This window comes from Phoxinus phoxinus (genome assembly GCF_949152265.1).
Source record: "Phoxinus phoxinus genome assembly, chromosome: 1".
Taxonomy (NCBI): domain Eukaryota; kingdom Metazoa; phylum Chordata; class Actinopteri; order Cypriniformes; family Leuciscidae; genus Phoxinus; species Phoxinus phoxinus.
Window position 1 is genome coordinate 43,234,461 of NC_136876.1, and position 10,609 is coordinate 43,245,069.

The following is a 10,609-nucleotide window of genomic DNA, read 5'->3' on the forward strand; positions in this document are numbered from 1 at the left end:
GTGTTCATGAAAAGTGAATGCATTTTGGGTCTTGTAGTTTTATTCTATATAGACCTTATGTAGCCCCGCCCCTTTTCAGCACTGCGCTCGTTGTCTTTTGTCTTCCGGTCTGTATTTTCACAGCGATCTTGTGTATTTATGAATGAACGGCTCATTTTAAAATCTTCCCGGTCTACTGACATTTGTTAAGACATCTGCTTCAACCATTACAATCCTCATGATAACTTTCGTTAACTTTACATTAAGTAAATCCACTTTAAAAGCTAGTTACTCCTGGACAGCGATCCCATTGAAATACACAGAGCGACCGCAAAACGGAAGTTCAAAGACAATTTTCTAAAGATGGCTGCGCCCTCGTTTCTCTGGCGCATAAGGTCTATATACTCGTTCAAACACACAGGTTTCTGTTAAAATGGTTTATCAATCATGTTGATAATTTAATTTGTTAATACTTTGTTGTTAATCTACGCAGGTAACTTCAGAGACTGAAGAACCTGCCTCACTCGTCTGTGGAGATGGGAGTAAAACTTCACAGATGGTAAGTGTGAAGTGTGTGTGTAACCTATAATGGTATTAATCAGGGTAAATGAATCCTGCTCCTGGAGAGCCACTGTCCTTCAGAAAGTTACGCCCATTTCACACCGCACGTGTAAGCAACACATCTTTTTTTGGCACCTATGAGCAATCACATAGCATGCGTAAGCAGCAGTGCAGGAATCATTTCAGAGCCAAGTCTATTTTTATTGCGCTACTCATGCTGATTGGGGTATATGCGTACGTGGCGATGACATATTTCCGCTAAAATCTCAGCCAGCTTTGTTCCATCCAGCGCATGTTGCGTTAATAGGGAACAATGGCGCTTCTCACTCAGTCGATTCAAGATGCACTTGGTATTACAGTTAATAAAGTGTGTTTAGTCATCCACACATAAGTCATACATCAACAACCGTAAAGGAGAAGGGCTTCAAGCTATACATTTCATTGGACATTCACAAATACGATAAAAAGGAAAAATGATTGCATCACAGGTCAATCACTCTCTCCTATGGTGAATAAACCCTTTATGCTCCCACATCATCAATACACTGCTTACACGTGCAGTGTAAAACAGGCGTTTCCCTTATTGGACCACAAATTGTGTTTAATGTCCTCATATTACTGTTGATGTCATGTTGTGGGGGTTGGGTGAAGATCCAGGTTTAGGTTACTACAGTCAGATTGAGATATGTGTTGTGTTTAATGTCCTCATATTACTGTTGATGTCATGTTGTGGGGGTTGGGTGAAGATCCAGGTTTAGGTTACTACAGTCAGATTGAGATATGTGTTGTGTTTAATGTCCTCATATTTACTGTTGATGTCATGTTGTGGGGGTTGGGTGAAGATCCAGGTTTAGGTTACTACAGTCAGATTGAGATATGTGTTGTGTTTAATGTCCTCATATTTACTGTTGATGTCATGTTGTGGGGGTTGGGTGAAGATCCAGGTTTAGGTTACTACAGTCAGATTGAGATATGTGTTGTGTTTAATGTCCTCATATTTACTGTTGATGTCATGTTGTGGGGGTTGGGTGAAGATCCAGGTTTAGGTTACTACAGTCAGATTGAGATATGTGTTGTGTTTAATGTCCTCATATTTACTGTTGATGTCATGTTGTGGGGGTTGGGTGAAGATCCAGGTTTAGGTTACTACAGTCAGATTGAGATATGTGTTGTGTTTAATGTCCTCATATTTACTGTTGATGTCATGTTGTGGGGGTTGGGTGAAGATCCAGGTTTAGGTTACTACAGTCAGATTGAGATATGTGTTGTGTTTAATGTCCTCATATTTACTGTTGATGTCATGTTGTGGGGGTTGGGTGAAGATCCAGGTTTAGGTTACTACAGTCAGATTGAGATATGTGTTGTGTTTAATGTCCTCATATTACTGTCGATGTCATGTTGTGGGGGTTGGGTGAAGATCCAGGTTTAGGTTACTACAGTCAGATTGAGATATGTGTTGTGTTTAATGTCCTCATATTTACTGTTGATGTCATGTTGTGGGGGTTGGGTGAAGATCCAGGTTTAGGTTACTACAGTCAGATTGAGATATGTGTTGTGTTTAATGTCCTCATATTACTGTCGATGTCATGTTGTGGGGGTTGGGTGAAGATCCAGGTTTAGGTTACTACAGTCAGATTGAGATATGTGTTGTGTTTAATGTCCTCATATTTACTGTTGATGTCATGTTGTGGGGGTTGGGTGAAGATCCAGGTTTAGGTTACTGCAGTCAGATTGAGATATGTGTTGTGTTTAATGTCCTCATATTTACTGTTGATGTCATGTTGTGGGGGTTGGGTGAAGATCCAGGTTTAGGTTACTACAGTCAGATTGAGATATGTGTTGTGTTTAATGTCCTCATATTTTTGTTTAAATGGTTTATCAATCATGTTGAGAATTTAATTTGTTAATATTTTGTTGGTAATCTACGCAGGTAACTTCAGAGACTAAAGAACCTGCCTCACTCGTCTGTGGAGATGGGAGTAAAACATCACAGATGGTAAGTGTTCATGAAAAGTGAATGCATTTTGGGTCTTGTAGTTTTATTCTATATAGACCTTATGTAGCCCCGCCCCTTTTCAGCACTGCGCTCGTTGTCTTTTGTCTTCCGGTCTGTAATTTCACAGCGATCTTGTGTATTTATGAATGAACGGCTCATTTTAAAATCTTCCCGGTCTACTGACATTTGTTAAGACATCTGCTTCAACCATTACAATCCTCATGATAACTTACGTTAACTTTACATTAAGTAAATCCACTTTAAAAGCTAGTTACTCCTGGACAGCGATCCCATTGAAATACACTGAGCGACCGCAAAATGGAAGTTCAAAGACAATTTTCTAAAGATGGCTGCGCCCTCGTTTCTCTGGCGCATAAGGTCTATATACTCGTTCAAACACACAGGTTTCTGTTAAAATGGTTTATCAATCATGTTGATAATTTAATTTGTTAATACTTTGTTGTTAATCTACGCAGGTAACTTCAGAGACTAAAGAACCTGCCTCACTCGTCTGTGGAGATGGGAGTAAAACTTCACAGATGGTAAGTGTGAAGTGTGTGTGTAACCTATAATGGTATTAATCAGGGTAAATGAATCCTGCTCCTGGAGAGCCACTGTCCTTCAGAAAGTTACGCCCATTTCACACCGCACGTGTAAGCAACACATCTTTTTTTGGCACCTATGAGCAATCACATAGCATGCGTAAGCAGCAGTGCAGGAATCATTTCAGAGCCAAGTCTATTTTTATTGCGCTACTCATGCTGATTGGGGTATATGCGTACGTGGCGATGACATATTTCCGCTAAAATCTCAGCCAGCTTTGTTCCATCCAGCGCATGTTGCGTTAATTGGGAACAATGGCGCTTCTCACTCAGTCGATTCAAGATGCACTTGGTATTACAGTTAATAAAGTGTGTTTAGTCATCCACACATAAGTCATACATCAACAACAGTAAAGGAGAAGGGCTTCAAGCTATACATTTCATTGGACATTCACAAATACGATAAAAAGGAAAAATGATTGCATCACAGGTCAATCACTCTCTCCTATGGTGAATAAACCCTTTATGCTCCCACATCATCAATACACTGCTTACACGTGCAGTGTAAAACAGGCGTTTCCCTTATTGGACCACAAATTGTGTTTAATGTCCTCATATTACTGTTGATGTCATGTTGTGGGGGTTGGGTGAAGATCCAGGTTTAGGTTACTACAGTCAGATTGAGATATGTGTTGTGTTTAATGTCCTCATATTTACTGTTGATGTCATGTTGTGGGGGTTGGGTGAAGATCCAGGTTTAGGTTACTACAGTCAGATTGAGATATGTGTTGTGTTTAATGTCCTCATATTTTTGTTTAAATGGTTTATCAATCATGTTGAGAATTTAATTTGTTAATATTTTGTTGGTAATCTACGCAGGTAACTTCAGAGACTGAAGAACCTGCCTCACTCGTCTGTGGAGATGGGAGTAAAACATCACAGATGGTAAGTGTTCATGAAAAGTGAATGCATTTTGGGTCTTGTAGTTTTATTCTATATAGACCTTATGTAGCCCCGCCCCTTTTCAGCACTGCGCTCGTTGTCTTTTGTCTTCCGGTCTGTATTTTCACAGCGATCTTGTGTATTTATGAATGAACGGCTCATTTTAAAATCTTCCCGGTCTACTGACATTTGTTAAGACATCTGCTTCAACCATTACAATCCTCATGATAACTTTCGTTAACTTTACATTAAGTAAATCCACTTTAAAAGCTAGTTACTCCTGGACAGCGATCCCATTGAAATACACAGAGCGACCGCAAAACGGAAGTTCAAAGACAATTTTCTAAAGATGGCTGCGCCCTCGTTTCTCTGGCGCATAAGGTCTATATACTCGTTCAAACACACAGGTTTCTGTTAAAATGGTTTATCAATCATGTTGATAATTTAATTTGTTAATACTTTGTTGTTAATCTACGCAGGTAACTTCAGAGACCGAAGAACCTGCCTCACTCGTCTGTGGAGATGGGAGTAAAACTTCACAGATGGTAAGTGTGAAGTGTGTGTGTAACCTATAATGGTATTAATCAGGGTAAATGAATCCTGCTCCTGGAGAGCCACTGTCCTTCAGAGAGTTACGCCCATTTCACACCGCACGTGTAAGCAACACATCTTTTTTTGGCACCTATGAGCAATCACATAGCATGCGTAAGCAGCAGTGCAGGAATCATTTCAGAGCCAAGTCTATTTTTATTGCGCTACTCATGCTGATTGGGGTATATGCGTACGTGGCGATGACATATTTCCGCTAAAATCTCAGCCAGCTTTGTTCCATCCAGCGCATGTTGCGTTAATAGGGAACAATGGCGCTTCTCACTCAGTCGATTCAAGATGCACTTGGTATTACAGTTAATAAAGTGTGTTTAGTCATCCACACATAAGTCATACATCAACAACAGTAAAGGAGAAGGGCTTCAAGCTATACATTTCATTGGACATTCACAAATACGATAAAAAGGAAAAATGATTGCATCACAGGTCAATCACTCTCTCCTATGGTGAATAAACCCTTTATGCTCCCACATCATCAATACACTGCTTACACGTGCAGTGTAAAACAGGCGTTTCCCTTATTGGACCACAAATTGTGTTTAATGTCCTCATATTACTGTCGATGTCATGTTGTGGGGGTTGGGTGAAGATCCAGGTTTAGGTTACTACAGTCAGATTGAGATATGTGTTGTGTTTAATGTCCTCATATTTTTGTTTAAATGGTTTATCAATCATGTTGAGAATTTAATTTGTTAATATTTTGTTGGTAATCTACGCAGGTAACTTCAGAGACTGAAGAACCTGCCTCACTCGTCTGTGGAGATGGGAGTAAAACATCACAGATGGTAAGTGTTCATGAAAAGTGAATGCATTCTGGGTCTTGTAGTTTTATTCTATATAGACCTTATGTAGCCCCGCCCCTTTTCAGCACTGCGCTCGTTGTCTTTTGTCTTCCGGTCTGTATTTTCACAGCGATCTTGTGTATTTATGAATGAACGGCTCATTTTAAAATCTTCCCGGTCTACTGACATTTGTTAAGACATCTGCTTCAACCATTACAATCCTCATGATAACTTTCGTTAACTTTACATTAAGTAAATCCACTTTAAAAGCTAGTTACTCCTGGACAGCGATCCCATTGAAATACACAGAGCGACCGCAAAACGGAAGTTCAAAGACAATTTTCTAAAGATGGCTGCGCCCTCGTTTCTCTGGCGCATAAGGTCTATATACTCGTTCAAACACACAGGTTTCTGTTAAAATGGTTTATCAATCATGTTGATAATTTAATTTGTTAATACTTTGTTGGTAATCTACGCAGGTAACTTCAGAGACTAAAGAACCTGCCTCACTCGTCTGTGGAGATATGAGTAAAACATCACAGATGGTAAGTGTGAAGTGTGTGTGTAACCTATAGGGGTGTGACGAGACCCTTATCTCACGAGACAAGACAAAGACGAGATTGGGTTCACGAGAACGAGACGAGACGAGATTTTTGCACAATATTTGATAGAAATCCTCAATGACAAAATTCATGACTGGAAAAATAGTCTGCAGGTGCATTTTGAAATGTTGTAACTAAATCATCTTGTAATGAATGTTATTTCAGTTCTACTTTGAGTATGAATTATCAAAATACATTAAAATACAACAATATAGAAGCACTGTAAAGGTTTTACCACAAACTCAACTGACTGGCTTCTCTCAAGTATGATTTCACACGAGTCTCTTCAGACCTTACTGTACATTATGAGCTTCCAGAACTTCTGATTGAGGCTGTGTGTGACCTCCAACTGAAACTACTTTCCACAAATTGAAAATACAAATAAAAACAGACAGTAGCCTATAAAACAACAGTTTTTCTTATTAGTTCAAACGATAATTAAGTGCAAGTGCAACCATAATCAAAGTAGGCCAACTCTCTCTGTATTCAAAGTGCAAACAGAGACCAAAACAGAGACCAGAGATAGGTTTGATATTGGGAGACGGGCTATTGTATGTATGCAGTCTAATTTGCGCGCATCGTGTTTTACTTTCATTTTCACTCCGTAGTGGCGGTGCTGAACGCGCGTTCTACAAGATAAGGGGCCATTCACACAGAATGCGTTTTTGCTGTGTAAAATGCGATACGCTGGCAGTGAAATGGGGGAGCTGATTTTAACTTGAGCGCCGCGTTTTTAGAATACTGTGTCATGCGCGAGACGTTTACATAGAAAAACAATGGAAAGTACCGCACTGGAATGGAAAACACGTTCTGTGTGAACCGCCCTATAAGACATCTCAGATCGACTCACTGATGCGCAACAAATCGTCCACCATCGTAACGCGATCAGTGAACTGATTCCTGCTGCACTGTCACAGTCTGTGTGCGAATGCAACTCGTGCTGGATGAGCAGAGGAGACGTTTACAATAGCAAAACAACAGTGGAGGCGGCCGGTGCCGCGGAGTACAACGTAATGCAATGTGAATGTAGCTATGGCATATTCTATGTTAATTATGGCGATATTGCGAGACAGCTTTTCACTCGACGAGAAATCTCGTCACACTTTAGTCTCGCGAGATCTCGTGGCACGAGATCTCGTCACACCCCTAGTAACCTATAATGGTATTAATCAGGGTAAATGAATCCTGCTCCTGGAGAGCCACTGTCCTTCAGAGAGTTACGCCCATTTCACACCGCACGTGTAAGCAACACATCTTTTTTTGGCACCTATGAGCAATCACATAGCATGTGTAAGCAGCAGTGCAGGAATCATTTCAGAGCCAAGTCTATTTTTATTGCGCTACTCATGCTGATTGGGGTATATGCGTACGTGGCGATGACATATTTCCGCTAAAATCTCAGCCAGCTTTGTTCCATCCAGCGCATGTTGCGTTAATAGGGAACAATGGCGCTTCTCACTCAGTCGATTCAAGATGCACTTGGTATTACAGTTAATAAAGTGTGTTTAGTCATCCACACATAAGTCATACATCAACAACAGTAAAGGAGAAGGGCTTCAAGCTATACATTTCATTGGACATTCACAAATACGATAAAAAGGAAAAATGATTGCATCACAGGTCAATCACTCTCTCCTATGGTGAATAAACCCTTTATGCTCCCACATCATCAATACACTGCTTACACGTGCAGTGTAAAACAGGCGTTTCCCTTATTGGACCACAAATTGTGTTTAATGTCCTCATATTACTGTCGATGTCATGTTGTGGGGGTTGGGTGAAGATCCAGGTTTAGGTTACTACAGTCAGATTGAGATATGTGTTGTGTTTAATGTCCTCATATTTTTGTTTAAATGGTTTATCAATCATGTTGAGAATTTAATTTGTTAATATTTTGTTGGTAATCTACGCAGGTAACTTCAGAGACTGAAGAACCTGCCTCACTCGTCTGTGGAGATGGGAGTAAAACATCACAGATGGTAAGTGTTCATGAAAAGTGAATGCATTTTGGGTCTTGTAGTTTTATTCTATATAGACCTTATGTAGCCCCGCCCCTTTTCAGCACTGCGCTCGTTGTCTTTTGTCTTCCGGTCTGTATTTTCAGAGCGATCTTGTGTATTTATGAATGAACGGCTCATTTTAAAATCTTCCCGGTCTACTGACATTTGTTAAGACATCTGCTTCAACCATTACAATCCTCATGATAACTTACGTTAACTTTACATTAAGTAAATCCACTTTAAAAGCTAGTTACTCCTGGACAGCGATCCCATTGAAATACACAGAGCGACCGCAAAACGGAAGTTTAAAGACAATTTTCTAAAGATGGCTGCGCCCTCGTTTCTCTGGCGCATAAGGTCTATATACTCGTTCAAACACACAGGTTTCTGTTAAAATGGTTTATCAATCATGTTGATAATTTAATTTGTTAATACTTTGTTGTTAATCTACGCAGGTAACTTCAGAGACTAAAGAACCTGCCTCACTCGTCTGTGGAGATATGAGTAAAACATCACAGATGGTAAGTGTGAAGTGTGTGTGTAACCTATAATGGTATTAATCAGGGTAAATGAATCCTGCTCCTGGAGAGCCACTGTCCTTCAGAGAGTTACGCCCATTTCACACCGCACGTGTAAGCAACACATCTTTTTTTGGCACCTATGAGCAATCACATAGCATGCGTAAGCAGCAGTGCAGGAATCATTTCAGAGCCAAGTCTATTTTTATTGCGCTACTCATGCTGATTGGGGTATATGCGTACGTGGCGATGACATATTTCCGCTAAAATCTCAGCCAGCTTTGTTCCATCCAGCGCATGTTGCGTTAATAGGGAACAATGGCGCTTCTCACTCAGTCGATTCAAGATGCACTTGGTATTACAGTTAATAAAGTGTGTTTAGTCATCCACACATAAGTCATACATCAACAACCGTAAAGGAGAAGGGCTTCAAGCTATACATTTCATTGGACATTCACAAATACGATAAAAAGGAAAAATGATTGCATCACAGGTCAATCACTCTCTCCTATGGTGAATAAACCCTTTATGCTCCCACATCATCAATACACTGCTTACACGTGCAGTGTAAAACAGGCGTTTCCCTTATTGGACCACAAATTGTGTTTAATGTCCTCATATTACTGTTGATGTCATGTTGTGGGGGTTGGGTGAAGATCCAGGTTTAGGTTACTACAGTCAGATTGAGATATGTGTTGTGTTTAATGTCCTCATATTTACTGTTGATGTCATGTTGTGGGGGTTGGGTGAAGATCCAGGTTTAGGTTACTACAGTCAGATTGAGATATGTGTTGTGTTTAATGTCCTCATATTTACTGTTGATGTCATGTTGTGGGGGTTGGGTGAAGATCCAGGTTTAGGTTACTACAGTCAGATTGAGATATGTGTTGTGTTTAATGTCCTCATATTTACTGTTGATGTCATGTTGTGGGGGTTGGGTGAAGATCCAGGTTTAGGTTACTACAGTCAGATTGAGATATGTGTTGTGTTTAATGTCCTCATATTACTGTCGATGTCATGTTGTGGGGGTTGGGTGAAGATCCAGGTTTAGGTTACTACAGTCAGATTGAGATATGTGTTGTGTTTAATGTCCTCATATTTTTGTTTAAATGGTTTATCAATCATGTTGAGAATTTAATTTGTTAATATTTTGTTGGTAATCTACGCAGGTAACTTCAGAGACTGAAGAACCTGCCTCACTCGTCTGTGGAGATGGGAGTAAAACTTCACAGATGGTAAGTGTGAAGTGTGTGTGTAACCTATAATGGTATTAATCAGGGTAAATGAATCCTGCTCCTGGAGAGCCACTGTCCTTCAGAGAGTTACGCCCATTTCACACCGCACGTGTAAGCAACACATCTTTTTTTGGCACCTATGAGCAATCACATAGCACGTGTAAGCAGCAGTGCAGGCATCATTTCAGAGCCAAGTCTATTTTTATTGCGCTACTCATGCTGATTGGGGTATATGCGTACGTGGCGATGACATATTTCCGCTAAAATCTCAGCCAGCTTTGTTCCATCCAGCGCATGTTGCGTTAATAGGGAACAATGGCGCTTCTCACTCAGTCGATTCAAGATGCACTTGGTATTACAGTTAATAAAGTGTGTTTAGTCATCCACACATAAGTCATACATCAACAACAGTAAAGGAGAAGGGCTTCAAGCTATACATTTCATTGGACATTCACAAATACGATAAAAAGGAAAAATGATTGCATCACAGGTCAATCACTCTCTCCTATGGTGAATAAACCCTTTATGCTCCCACATCATCAATACACTGCTTACACGTGCAGTGTAAAACAGGCGTTTCCCTTATTGGACCACAAATTGTGTTTAATGTCCTCATATTACTGTCGATGTCATGTTGTGGAGCTTGGGTGAAGATCCAGGTTTAGGTTACTACAGTCAGATTGAGATATGTGTTGTGTTTAATGTCCTCATATTACTGTTGATGTCATGTTGTGGGGCTTGGGTGAAGATCCAGGTTTAGGTTACTACAGTCAGATTGAGATATGTGTTGTGTTTAATGTCCTCATATTACTGTTGATGTCATGTTGTGGGGGTTGGGTGAAG